We start from the raw sequence: 14,907 nt of genomic DNA on the forward strand, positions 1-14,907 counted from the left end.
ATTTGACTTCCCTGGAGGCTCAGCTGGTCAAGAATCCGCCTGCAATGTCAATCCCAGAAGTTGGGAAAATCCCTGGAGAAGGGAACCGCTACCCCCTCCAGTATTCTGGCCTGGAGAATTCCATGGGGTCGTAGAGGGTTGGACACGACTGAGCATTTCACTTCACTCACTGTAGATGGAAATGGCTATATTCATTAAGTTAGGTTAATGGAAGTCAGGTTAATGGAATGTTTCATTCAGCAAGTATTTTCAAGGCATCTACTATTTGCCAAGCAAGAAGAATATAACCAAGAGTCCTTGTCAGCTATCCTTGGCAAAGTTTTGGAAAACAGGATGGAGCAGTGACTTGTCATTCTGGCTTTCATCAGACCCCCACACACAGTGCGTGGACACGGGGGTTATCACACTGCTCCCCCACTTCTCTGACCCCAACCTACCTCTACACATTGGATGCCCCTATCTGCCTCTCCTCTCTCTCCCCTCTCCTCCTCCTTTTCCTTTCTCTCCTTCTTTGTTTAATCAAGAAACATTTGTTGGCCATCCATTGTATTTCAGAGCAAAATCTGTATTTCAGGCATGTTGAGCCTTGAATACTGAATTTGAATATCAATGTAGGAAGAATACCCAGATTACTTCATCCCATTTTATTTGTCAGTAATCACACCCTCTAGAATTCAGCATGCAGACAGATGCAAATGAGCTACCAAAAATGCAGAGTCCCAAGAACAACAGAAGGAAATTGGATGGCCTCATCTTAATAAAATCATGCTTGGGTAAGGCGGAATTCAAGGCAGAGGGTGCTGCAGGAGGCTGCCCATGTTTCACAATAGCCCCTGGTCGTCTGTATTGCATTTGGAAAAAGAAACTTCCTTTATTAAATCTCTCTATTCTTGCCTCCAAGTTCTTTGTTTTGGGAAGTCTGAGGAAAACAGTTCAGGTGTTTTTCAGTGAGACAGAAGGTACACTTGCCACAATTTCATAATGTGAAATAAATTTCTAACTTAAATAGAACTTGGAACTGGTAGTTATTTAAATAAAGTAACCCAATGTCAATTCTATCTATGTTGGTCTAAATATGCTTGGGCTTCTTCCCGGATATCTCCATGGTAAAGAATCTGCCTTCCAATTCAGGAGATGTGGGTTCGATCCCTGGGTTGGGAAGATGCCCTGGAGAAAGAAATGGCAACCCCCTCCAATATTCTTGACTGGAAAATCCCATGGACAGAGGAGTTTGGTGGTCTAGAGTCCATGGGGTCACAAAGAGAGTCAGACACGACTGAGCAACTAATCAACAACAACAAATTGCTAAAAAAGAAGGGAAGGAGGAAGGATGGAAGGAAAGATAGGGGGAAAACACATAAAGTGGACATTAGCTCTGTATCCAGAGAAAAATTATAAATTTGTATCAGATTTACACATGGAGTTTTCAATAGACAGAAAAAAGTTAAAAATTATGCTACTACTTACATCTATTGAACATACATGTGCCAAACACTGTGCACAGCACTGCAGACCGATTACCTAAGCCATGGTCAGAACAACCCCACGTGTAGTTACTATTATTATCCCAAATTTACAGACAGGAGATGGAGGCGCAGAGAAGATGCACAGCTTGCCCAAAGCACACACTGAGACACTTGCCCAACACCCAGGCAATGTGACCTCAGAACCTGCACTTGTAACCTCTACATGCAACTACCTCCACATAGACACACAGTTCAAAATGAGACTTTCCCCACTCCACCCCCCAGACAATGAAAGTAAAAGTGAAAGACCCTGGTGGCTCAGAGGGTACAGAATGATCCTTAGGTCAGGAAGACTCCCCTGGAGAAGGGAATAGCTACCCACTCCAGTATTCTTGCCTGGAGAATCCTATGAAGAAAGGAGCCTGGCATGCGCTACAGTCCACTGGGTCACAAAGAATTGGACATGACTGAGCGACTAACACTTGCACTTTTCTTCCTATGTTGCCTCTTGCTCCCCTTCCAAAGCTCTATTTTCCCCCAAATCCTGAGATGAGTGTTATTATTACAGCCTTTCACAGGTGTAAAAATAAGCCCAGAGGAGGAGAATAACTTAGTCAAAGCCACGGAGCTAACAATAAATTGGGTAGATAGAGCCAGACCCCATATTCAGCTTGTTCCCATACATCTGTAATCAACAAAGAGTGGCCAGACCACAGAGAGAGATGACAACAGGGAGGGGAAGATGAAGACGAGAGGGCTCGTGGAGGAACCCCCTGTTCTATGCTAATGGAAGAGGTGTCTGTAGCACTCTGACACAGCCAGGAGCCACTGTCTGTTTCTTTCTGGACGGCAAGCGTAAGGACTACATTCGTTATTACAATTAACCTCCGAGGTTTGCCTCAGGGTTGGGGTTATTAAAAATATTTTGGTATCTTTAAAAAAACCACATATAGCATAGTTGCATAAATGTAATAAATGGGCCTAAGTTGGTGACATGGAAATGTTTGCATTGAACAGTTTTAGCAATTTCATAAATGGCACGTGTAAAACTTTAAGATGTCACTAAGGCCCATTGGAAGAATTAATTCCTTATAAATCTATGGCGGTCTTAGGAAGTCAAAATGGCACCATAAAAAAACAAACAAACAAAAAAACCTCAAAAAAAACCCCCACTTCTCTGGAAAAAAGAAAACGCAGCCTACTCTTGTCTGATGGGGGGCAGGCGGTGGGGGCTGTTCACACTTGTAACATTTTACTGTAACTGCTGCTGGCATCCAGTGAGGTACTTCCTCCTGCTGTATGCCGTTGCTGGGCTGTGCTCTGAGTTATATTTTACTGGCAAAAATAAATCTTACCTTTTCACACAAAGCCATGCTTCTCTGGAACATACCATGAGGGAGGGGAATATAGTTTAAAGCTAAACAGAATAGACTTGCTGTCTCTCCAAGACTTAAGAAGGACACTATTTTTTTTTTTTTTAAGAAGAATCAAAATCCTTTCTTCTTTGATTTATGAGATACATACTAGATATGGTGAGAAACAGCTTTCTAAAAATGTTGCTGCCACATTAGTCTGCTCTAGTATTCAATTCATCTTGTGGTCTCACCGTGTATGGGGCTAGAGGCCTAGTTGGCATCTAGGGATTTACAGAAAAGAAGCAATACAGAGGTTCTACCTTCAAGATGCCTTCATTGTAAAGCAGGAATTACCCGTTTTATCCCTAGTCATCGACCTGATAGCTACTAGAATTGATCAGTTTCACGATGGAGAAATCAGATGGGGATTGCCATCTCATGTTCAGGGCAGACATTTGTTCTGGGTGGATACTGGTACCTCCTGGTGGGCCGAGGCCAACATCATATATCTCTGCTTCCTTAGTACCAAACACAATGCCTGGCACAGTCTAGGTGCTCAACACATTGGATAGATGGATGCATGCATGGATGGAAGGGAAAGGACAGACAGATGGCTGGCAGGATGGGTGCATGGTTGGGTGGATGGATAGAAGGAAGAAAGAAAAGGAACAAAATAAGTCACCCTTATGAACTTGTTAAGAATGGTACCTTAAATAGGCTAACCAAAGGGGAATGGGCTTCTGTATTATACGTCAGGAGCCCATATGACTCTGAAGCAACCCAAACAGAAATGCATAGCTGTAGCCAGTCTCATATTTCTGCAAGGGCACAATGTACTGGGGCAAACCAGTCCCAGCCAGGTATTTGTTTATTAGGGTCAGTCTGAATAAGCCCCTTTGAACAGCAGTCTAAGAGAGGCTGTTCACTATTATGGAGAAAAACTGCTCAAAAAAGACCAGTGAATAAAACAGGTTAGCAAGCAATATAGTCTACATGTGTCTATTAAAAAAAAAAAACACACACACTAAGATATATGTCAGAGGAAAGTGTGGAAGGATAGTTATTTATTGATAAACAATGATTATTTCTAACAAACTGATGGTTACTGAGGAGAATGGGAGGGAAGGGATAATTAGGGAGTTTGGGATTTACATGTACACACTGCTATATTTAAAATGGATAACCAATAAGGACCTACTGTATGGCACAGTGAACTCTGATCAATATTATGTAACAACCTAACTGGGAGAATGATTTCAGAAAGAATGGATACATGTTCATGTATAACTGGAAGGGGAGAAAACAATGATTATCTCCAGATGATGGATTTGCTGGCAATTTTTAGTCTATTCATTTTAACTTGTATGTATTTTCTAAATTTTCTGTTATAAATATTTCTTTCATTTCATAAAAAAATCACTTAAAATTACAAGAAATCTCTAATTGTGCCACAGAAGAAGTAACAGCAAACAAAGCCACAGAAATCAGCTCCAACAAAACCACAGATTCCACAGAGAACTGTGAGGCAGGAGGGAGTGAGAAGGGATCTAGCGCAACTGAGGGAGGAGGGCCACTCTGCCTGTAGAAACCTCAGACTGCTCTGAATGACATACGAATCATGTATCCATCCTCCCCTCCCTCTATGTGGACAGACCTCAGACTCACAGGGAAGTGATGGCCGAGTGGACCCAGAGAGGGAAGCCCAGTCCTGCTGACCTAAGCCAGTCAAGCCTGCCAGCCCCCATCTGACACTCTGGAGAGGCCCTGCCCCAGTCCCTTGGGTGCCCTCCGACCCCTGCTTGGCTGGGGGAACAGTGGGTATTTGTTTATCCTGTGACTTGCTGAGGAACAGATGCAGAACACAGATCACGTTAAACAAATTAGTGACTCCGGAGTGGGTACTGTGGCACAATTTCTAATTCATACAATGCCTCCAGTTTTGCTATTTCAACTAAATCATTTATCAATCGGTTCATGGATGTCAGTAAACCTCAACATCTGGGGACCTGCAAACATTAAAACAAGAAACTATAAAAAATATTAGTAAACCAATTAAAAGCTCAAGTAGCAATAAACTCTACTTGCATCGCACCTAAAAAACAAAAACAGCTACCTCCTTCTCTGAGGTTAAACATCCTATATCAGCATTTTTCTTCCCAAGAGCTTTTACTTTCTTTTCAAAAGTGCTCCTAATCTCCCATTTGGTGCCTTGGTGAGTGGGGGATTGCTTATAGATCAGGGAGTAAAGAATAAAAGATGAAAGACACCTAAGTTTCTGCCTCCCCAAAGCAAACATGATTGATAATTGGTTGGAAAAGGGTCTGAAAATCATATTATTCAGAAAAAAAATCTGAGTCACAACCGGGAATTGACAAATCAAAGAGATACTTGTACCTCTTTGAGTGGGTATTATCGTGGGTATTATCATTACCCTCGATAATTAAAGATGGGAAACTAATACTGACTGTTTTGCCATTACAGAACACTTTCATTTAGTATTCAATCTCCATAGCTACTGCATGAAGTAGGCCGAGTTGTGGTTATTCCAGTTTTGAAGGTGAAAATTCTCTGGGGATCAAGATATGAAAAGCAGCTTGCTTGAGGGTACACAGCTAATGAGAGTCTGTGCTGCCACCTGAACTAAGGTCAAGGACTCCAATCTTTCTCCTTCCCTCTATGACTTTCTTCAGGTGCCACACCACAGACAAGAAATCAACACACACTGAGATCCTACTAGGTGCTAGGTGCCATCCAAGCAATGTGAAGACTTCACTTTAGTTAATAACCTCTAGGACCATCTGAGTTTATATTTCATGTAAAAATGACTTCCTGCTCCCCTTCTCCTTCACCCAGATGGAGCCGAGTCATCCCCAAAGTGGGAAATGAGGCTCAAGATGTTTAATCAAAAGTAATATCTCCTCTTTGCCAAGATTCCTTGTTCTAAGCCTGACACAAATAGAAAGAACAGGTGGCCTCTTAAAAGCAAGGAGGTAGGAATACTAGTGATCTGCAATGTCCAGGATACTTTCTACAAATTTCCTCTGTGCCATGGAAGAGAACTCTAAATTCAGGGCCATTAATTTGGGGTGAAAATGCATCATGCAATAGAAACCAGCCCTCACCTCCTCTCACCTGCCTTAGAGGAAGCTGCTATGAACTGGGAGGCAGAGCAGGGCGAGATGGAGAAGAAAATCCTTAAGTACCAATAGAGGAGGATTGCCCATGCTTCTGAAGTGTCCCTGCCGCTGTTGATGTATTAATCTCATTTAACCCCAGTGACAAGCTGGGCAGGTGCTACTATTTCCATGTGAATAGAAGAAACTGAGTCTCAGAGAAGCTGTCAGATGCTCTAAGACACATGACTCAAGCAAAACTACATCAGGATTTGCGGACAGGTGAACTAACATGCATAGAAACTCTGTGACATCGCCCTCAGAAGAGCGATTGAGAAGGCCCAGGCTCAGGGCACAAGGAGAAAGTGGACCAGTTCAAACTCTAGACAAGTCATCTGGGTTCATGTCCCCTGCATGCTGAGCCCTCCCCAGCAGCAGAGATGTCACTGGAAGAACGAGAAACACCGAAATCCAACCACAGAAGAGACCAGACCAGTTCCTCAGACCTCCCATCCAGCTCCAGCATTCTTTTGAAATCCCTCATTCCAATCAGTGATGACAAATCTTGAGATCTGTCAGGACTGTGAGTGGAACTGGTCCCGGTTTCCACAGATGTGAGGTCTGATGGGAATGTCAGATACATGCCCCCTGACAAAGGCTGGCTTTGGGGTTCTCTTTGGGAAGAAGGGGATGTGGTGGAGAGACAGAGGCAGAAAGAGTCCATCTTCTATCTTTATAAAGCTCAATCTGAGACACCAAGTATAGATGAGGACCTCAAACCTGGTGGAAATTTCCTCCGGGCCCTTCCCTCCCATTCGCTGCACATAGTGACCTCTTTCATGGGCCTCCTTTGGCTGATGAAGTGAGCTTTCACGTCCTCTGTGCAAAACTGCTTTCTCTGAAAATAGAAGACACTTCCACAGCTGTGTTTTCCCTAGGGCTGAACAGCAAGGCTACCTCAAGAGAGGTGGAGGCCTGGCCATCAAACCCAGCCATTAAGTGGGAGGCCAGCCTGGGCCAGGTTCAAGGGTGAGCTGGAAACTCCAGCCTGTGGGGCTTCCCCAAGTTTTGGGAACTGAGGGCTTCCCCTTCTTGAGTCTGTACCCTAGAGACTTATCCTGGGCTAAGAACACAGCATTTGTATAATCAGAACGATCAGAACGGCATTTTTTTTTTTTTTTTGGTCATGCCGCACAGCATGCAGGATCTTAGCTCCTTGACCAGGGATCGAACTTGCAACCCTGCAGTGAGAGTGCAAAGTCTCAACCATTGGACCATCAGGGAAGTCCCAACAACCATATTTTTTAGCATCTCCTATAAGGCTAGGATCTGAGCAAAATGCCAGGATACAAGAGTAAATACAACAAATGTGGCCTCTAGAGATCAGAGTCTACAGTCTAGACCAGTGAGGCGTCCCAGGTAGCACTAATGGTAAAGAATCCACCTGCTAGTACAGAAGATGTAATAGATATGGGTTCAATCCCTGGGTTGGGAAAATCCCCTGGAGGTGGTAATGGCAACCCACTCCAGCATTCTTGCCTGAAGAATCTCATGGACAGAGATTCTGTAGCCTGGCAGGCTACAGTCCATGGGGTCACAAAGAGTCAGATGTGACTGAGCATCTGACCCAAGTCTAGATCAATACCGTCCAACAGAAGTATCATGTGAGGGACATACAGCATTTTAGATTTTCTGGTAGTTATATTTTTTAAAAAGTAAAATAAAACAAATTATTTTTAATAATTTTAGTTAACCCAATATATCTAAAACATGACTTCAATGTATAATCAATATAGAATTATTAAGAAGATAGCTTACATTTGCTGGGGGAAATGCTAAACCTTCAAATTATGTGGTGTATTTAATGCTTACAGCACATCTTGATTCCCATTAGCCATATTTCAAGGGCTCAATAACCACCTGGGGTTTGCAGCTACCACACTGGACACAGTAAAAATAAAGAATGAGATGGGAAGATGTTATCATTAATAATAATATTTATTAATCAGCTACCACGTGCCAGTCATTCACATGATCATCCCCAAACATCTCTAAGAGAATGTCATCCCCTCTTTAGTAGTGTTAGTAGCTCAGTCGTGTACGACTCTTTGCAACCCCTTTGTAGCCCACCAGGCTCCTCTGTCCATGGGATTCTCCAGGCAAGAATACTGGAGTAGATTCCCATTTCCTTCCCCAGAGGATCTTCCTGACCCAGGGGTCGAACCCGGGTCTCTTGCATGGCAGGCAAACTCTTTACCATTTGAGCTACAGGGAAGACCTAAGAGAATATCATCCTCACTTTACAGATGACAAAAATAAGGTACAGAGAGAGTCCATCACTTGTAAAGTCACATTGCTGGTAAACCATGACAAATAGATGCAGAACCCAGAACCTGTGCTCTGACCCATAGTACCACTCCAATTTTTACACATGGAAGCTATAGAGGGCTAGCTGTTAAATATTGAGTCTATTAAGTAAAGTGAATGTCGTTTATAATGTACCTAATTTGACCAAATGGCCTGGGTGCAAATCTTGGCTCTACCACTGAGTTACCTGTGTGACCTGGGGCAGGTTACTTGGCGTTCCTACACTTCAGTTCCCTTATACGTATAATGGGAATAATAGAGCCTACCTCAGGGACCATCATGAGGATTACACGAATTAATACAAATAAAGTACCCAGCACCTTGCTTGGTACTTTACGAGGCAATCAGTAAGGAGTAGCTCTAACTATTACAGTATAAACAGAGTTCAGATGCTGGGGATTTCTGAAAGGTATGTCTGGAAGGGGGAAGATGGAAGAAGGCGGCAGAGAAAAAGGGCCAATCATCAATCCACTATGAAGTGGCAGAGTTATGGGCTCCACAGCTGCTTTGTCAATCTCCAGATAAACAAGATGGACCATAAGGCACATGCTTCTGTGGGTCCAACTGTGTGTGTATTTCCAAAATTCATAGTTTGGAGTCCTAACCCCTAGTAATCTTGGAAAGTATTCGTATTTGGAGATAGGGTCTCTATAGAGGCAATGAAGTTAGACTGAGGCCCTTAGGAAGGTCTGCATGAGAAGAGGAAACCTGCACACAGACATCTGCATAGGGAGAAGGCCATACGAACATGAAGCCGGCCCTTTACCGCCAAGGAGAGAGCCCGGGACAATGCCTGCTCGAACAGCCCTGACAAGGAGCCAGCCCTACTCACATCTTGGACTTGGGCTTTTGGCCTCCGGAACTGGGAGATGACAGTGTCCTACCAGGCTTCCATGCTAGCTCAGCTGGTAAAAAATCCACCTGCAATGCAGGAGACCTGGATTCGATTCCTGGATTGGAAAGATCCACTGAAGAAGGGATAGGCTACCCACTCCAGTATTTTCAGGCCTCCCTGGTGGTTCAGACAGTAAAGCATCCACCTGCAATGTGGGAGACCTGGGTTCGAGCCCTGGGTTGGGAAGATCCCCCTGGAGAAGGGAACGGCTGCCCACTCCATTATTCCGGCCTGGAGAATTACATGGATTGTATAGTCCATGGGGTCACAAAGAGCGGACACAACTGAGAGCTTTCATTTCACTTTAGTGCCCCCCAGCACTGGGAGTTCCAGTATCCTGCTCTGGAACTTTTCACGACAGCTGTAGGAAACACACACACACACACACACGGACACGCACCTTCCACATCCCCCCTGACCAAGTAATGTTGCCGACGGGGGCCGGCCAGAAAGCCTCCAGGTCGGCACGTGGCCCCAGTCCACACAGCTCGCTTGTAAAACCTCCGTCTCCTTGGCCAGCTCACTTCATTGGGGCTGTCGCAGCGGAAAACTACCCAGGAAGGTGGGCTGCATCCCTGAACACTGCTCACTCTGTTTCCCCTGCTACCTTCAAAATCCCCTTCTGTCAACGGAGAAGGAAATAAAGCATGTCTTTATTCGGGCCCAGGCTCCCTTGGACACCACGCTCCAGCCTGAGCCAAGGCAGACACAGTGGCCCATTGAGTGAGGTTCTCCCTCCGCGTGTTCCCAGCACACGCCACCGGGGCCCTTGGACCCTCAAAAATGCACAGACATTCTTCCAAGACCTGAGGCTGCAGTGACTGAGGCGGAAGGTGGCAGAAGCTGCTCAGGCGGCCGGTGCCACGATGCCCTGTTCATTCAGACACATGGGGCATTTGGAATTTTATCTTCTTTTTCTTCCCCAAGCCCAGCCACTTGAGACAATTATTGCTAATTTTCCAAGCTGTGAAATGTGACATGCATTATTTCTCACATGCCGCTCGCAGACAGAACATGGGGGAGGGCAGGAATGTACTGCAGATGATTTCGAGGGGTTTTTCTCATCTGCCATGGAAGAAAGAAGGCTCCATGACTCCCAGATCAATTCTCCACCCTGAAAACTGCTGCTTCAGAAGCATGTTCCTGAAAGACCTCACGTTCCTCTCTGTGAACAGTCTCTTAGTTCCTAATCAATCATGCCTTTCACCCATGAGACTTAGCTAAACGTAGTGAGCCTTGTTAGAAAATGGAGATAACTGAACATATAGCATAAAATGCAAACGGTCATGTAAGGAGAAGGATGTGAAACCTTCAAAGTTTATTATTTTTGTTTTTTCTCCCAGAGATGAGAAAGACTTGCACATTGTGAATTATGGATGCTTCCTAGCACAGGGAATGTGATCCCACGAGATGGTTATATAACTGGCAAAACAAATCAGCAAGGTAGCTCAGGGCCTGAGTGACTGAGCAGAGACCCAGAGCTGAGACTGAGCTCCATAAGCATTACAACAGGGGTCCCCAACCTCCGGGATCTAATGCCTGATGATCTGAGGTGGAGCTGATGTCATAATAATTAAAATAAAATGTATAATAAATGTGATGTGCTCGAATCATCCTGAAAGTAAACCCTCCCCCTGACCCCAGTCCATGGAAAAATTATCTTCCATGAAACCGGTCGCTGGTGCCAAAAAGGTTGGGGACCGCTGCTTTACAAGCTTTGTGGCCCTACGTAAACTCATTTAATTTTCCTGAACCATACTTGCTTCCTTTCTTCATCAATTAAGAAAAAAAAAAGTTCAATCAGGCAATACCTATGGGTCTTTCCCAGTATGTGGTCTTTCTGCAAATAATTCTCATGTATCAGAAACACTGAAATTTTTGTACTAACTTACTACCAATTGGCAATACCTGCTTGCTGTCAGCTCCAAGGCTGGGGGAATTTGTGCTGAGCAGCTGGAAGTCTGCTCTGAGCTGTACAAAGACACTCACCCCTCCATCACCCAAAGTTGTAGGTAGAAACCTTCCCTGTCGACTCCACAAAGCCCCCTGCCATGTCCATCAACTGTTACTGGGCATGAATGCAGCCCTCTTGCCTCAATTTCTGAGCACTTCCCAGAATTTCATGAAGGACTAAGAGAGAAACATCCAAAACACACATGCTAGTAGGCAAACGCCAAGAGAGAAATGACAGCTAACGGCATGTTCCTTATTTGCCACTCCAAATATTTCACATAGATTTCACTCAGTCCTCATGGCGGGGCAGGGGTAGGGTAGAGGACTGTGCTATGACCATTTCCACTGGGAAGGAGGGCCTGGTGATCTGATGAGGAGGTCCATATCTGGGGGAAATTGACAGTGGAGATGAATAGAAAGCAAGGATGGAGGGGCTGTATGGTTATCAAGTTCACCAGCATTCTAGAGAGGACCCTGTGCCACTCACTCAGCTTCAGCAATGTGTCCTGGGCCATTTCCCACTGAGCCTATGGGCACCATGCTGTTAGTCTCCCCACCCTGTTCTGACAACCACGCAGCTTCTCTCACACTCCTCTCTTCAGGGAGCAGCTAAAGGAAGTTTTGGGGTCCCACCAAGTGTTAGGATAAGCCTGGAGGATTCTGAGGGTGGTTATTTGTCCAAGAATTTGTCCAGTGCTGTGGGCAGCCAGAGAGCATCCTCCCTTTACATTTCTGGCCATGGTCTTTAAAAAACTCCCCGCACAAAGCCAGGAACTTTGTCTTCTAGCTCCCCTTTGTATCCCCCAGTACAGAGAAGCACCCTCTGGCCCTCTGTACCTGCTTCTGGAGAGGAATACAGTTCGGAGTCAAAACCAACAAGACTCACCAACTCGCAGCCTCACTTTCACCTAGGAGCCATATCAAGGCTCCCAAGATGGAGAGGGTGGCTCTTCCCAGACTGGGTTTGTAAATGATGTCTCTGTCTCAGGTGTTTATCAGTTTCCTCACCAGGACTGAGCGAGTTAACAGTGAACGCGGCAGCTGTAAAGTATTTTCTAAATTATTCTGAATGCTCACTCTGTTCTCCAGAGACAGTGCAGCAGGGTGCACAGAAGTGATGGTCTGCTGGCTGCGTGGCACCGTTTCCTACTGCCGTCAGGCATGCTACCCTCCGTGTAGCACCCTCACCTGTCTGAACCTTCTAGTCCCCTTGCAGTCACCTGGGACATGGGCGTCAGCTGCTGCCTGCAGGGGCGGACAGGCATGGCTCCCCAGCAGGCTGTTTCCTTTATCTAATTAGATCAATTATCCTGCTGTCGACAATTACTGTCATTGCCCAGTGCCAGTTTGAGTTGATTCAGGTTATTCTCCTGTCAATCAAACTGCAAGTTTGATTGCACCAAAAATGTAAACAACTGTTTAAAAAACATACACACACACAAATCCCCAAACACACCAACCTCTGCACTTTTCACGAATCTCTCAGAGTTGGACAGGTAGGAAGGAGGAGACCCGACATTGTGCTGGGCTCAGCCACGCTTCCTTTATGCATCACAGCCCAGCTAAGTGGGCATGCTTATCCCTACACTGATTCACTTTGCTGTACAGTAGAAACTAACATAACATTGTAAAGCAACTAAACTCCAAAATTTTAAAAAGAAATGGAGGCTTAGGGAAATTAGCACCCTTGTCTAAGGTCATCTAATCATTAAATCCAGAATACAGGGGTTGTAAGAGATGGAGGGAAGAAGGATGCAGGGTGGGGAGACAGAGAGAAAGACAGTGATCAGTTTTGTATTAGATAAAGGAAGAGTAGAAATACCACCCCCATCCCAATCCCCAAAACAACTATTCTGGAAGCAAGAAACCAATGCCTAAGAAACTAGGTCAAGTTAGTAAGAACTGGAATTGGGAGGAGTCAAAGGCAAAAGAGAGAACAAGTTTTGTTTCTGTTTTTTAAATACGGAGCAGAGAACAATAAAAGACCTAAGACCCCTGGGCTGGGAGTCATGGCCTCTGGATTTATCTCATTAAAACCCCCCAGAAGGGCTTTGGGTTGGGGACTTCTGGTCAGTTCTCCCACCTACACAAAGCAGGGGCCAGGGAGGGGGGCAAGGCAGGGAAGCCTGAACAGGACCGGTTCACAGCAAAAAGGCTAGGGTGAGGGTGAGGGGCCCAGGCTTCTCCCATTCCATCCCAAACTGGAACCATCTATTCTCTTTATCTGAGATTCCAAGTTCAAATTTTTGTTGAAAATGTTTCCCTTCTCAAAAATACTGGTGGGGGTAGGAGGCAGCACTGTTGAGCTGTGTGATGATGAAAAGCACAGAGCCTTGAACAGAGGAAATATTCAATCAATGTTAATTAAATTATATGCACCCGAACATCCTCCAGTTCAAACCAAACTAACCAGGGTGTCACATTCTTGGCTCACGTTGAACTTTTTCAGCATGAACTCACAGATCATTTTCCCATGAATGGACACCAAATTGTAAAGCAGGGCTCTTACATTCAGTGTTAATTTTTTAATGCAAATAAGCCACGGGCACAAAGCTTTCAGTTAATTTAGAAATGAATCTGATGATGTGATGCTGGATAGCACTTTCACCTAGGTGACCTCCCCATCACCACGTCACCACAGCCGTCCTCCCCTCGTGGGAAGAATCCAAAGGACATAGAGGAAAACACACCAAGGAAGTTCCTGAATTTTTTGGATCACATGTCCAGTACAGAATTTTTTTGATCACATATCCAGAAAACAGAGTGGGGAATTTTGCTGAGTGCAAAATTAATGCATTGACATTGTATCTCTCTTCCCTTATCTCTTCTCCTCTTCCTTCCAACCCTCTTCACACCCATCCATCTGAAGCATTGGGGAAATTTTCTTCTAGAACCAAGTAACTGACCAAGTGCCTCCTGGGTGCCCAGGGCTGCCAGGACACTGTTTTCAGGGGATGCTGGCATGCCTGGCCCATGAGCAGCAGACTAGGTACAATAATTTACCAAGATCTGGAAGGTGACCTCTAGAATGTCAGCTCCCCGCACTGAGCACCGTGTTCCTCATTCCATTATTCCAAGGGGGATCTTTCCTTTTTTCCTTCCTGACTACTTTATATGCGCTGGCACAAAACTCATAATTTGACAAACACACGATACTCTCTAACTCCTGGGCAGCTGTCCAGATGAGATGGTGTGTTAAAAGATTTACTCTTTAAAAAAAAAAAAAAAAAAAAGTACCACTCTGTTTTAGAAGAAGCCACTGAAGGCTTTTTGCAGAAACTACATCGGTCCACCCCATGAGGCTGGTGTAGGCTGCCTTAGAAGAAGGCATTTGGAGTTTAGAATAAAACAGACTGGAGCCCAATTCTAGCTCTGTTACTAATTTTGCAACCTCAGGCAGGATCTTGAGCCTTTCCAAGCCCATTTTTCCTTGCCTGAAAAAGGCTCATAATAACATGTGCCCAACAGATTGGCTATAAAGATTAGAAATAGTATGTGTAAAATGCCCTGTAATGTAACACACTGCCCTGGACATGGAAAATACTTAACACATTCTGGCTAAACTGCTGTTATGATTATGAAGAATAATAAAATTGCCCTACATCTACACTATGGCAGGGCCCGTTACCTCTGTTCTGATACATGGTTCGGTATTCATCGATGTTTCAGAACTACTAACAGCGTTGGTTATTCTTTGTTCCCTGTTCTCTCCACCCTGCCCTCCACGCCCCAGGCTTCTCTCCTCACCAGAGGCTGAC

At 44.8% G+C, this 14,907-nt stretch overlaps 1 protein-coding gene across 2 annotated transcripts in view; it reads right to left on the minus strand.

The window, feature by feature from the left end:
• Window positions 1–14,907, minus strand: part of CHST11 (carbohydrate sulfotransferase 11) — a 266,938-nt gene that overhangs the window by 88,364 nt on the left and 163,667 nt on the right. The window lies entirely within an intron of this gene.

The sequence above is a fragment of the Oryx dammah genome, unplaced genomic scaffold (assembly GCF_014754425.2).
Source record: "Oryx dammah isolate SB20612 unplaced genomic scaffold, SCBI_Odam_1.1 HiC_scaffold_29, whole genome shotgun sequence".
NCBI classification, from domain to species: domain Eukaryota; kingdom Metazoa; phylum Chordata; class Mammalia; order Artiodactyla; family Bovidae; genus Oryx; species Oryx dammah.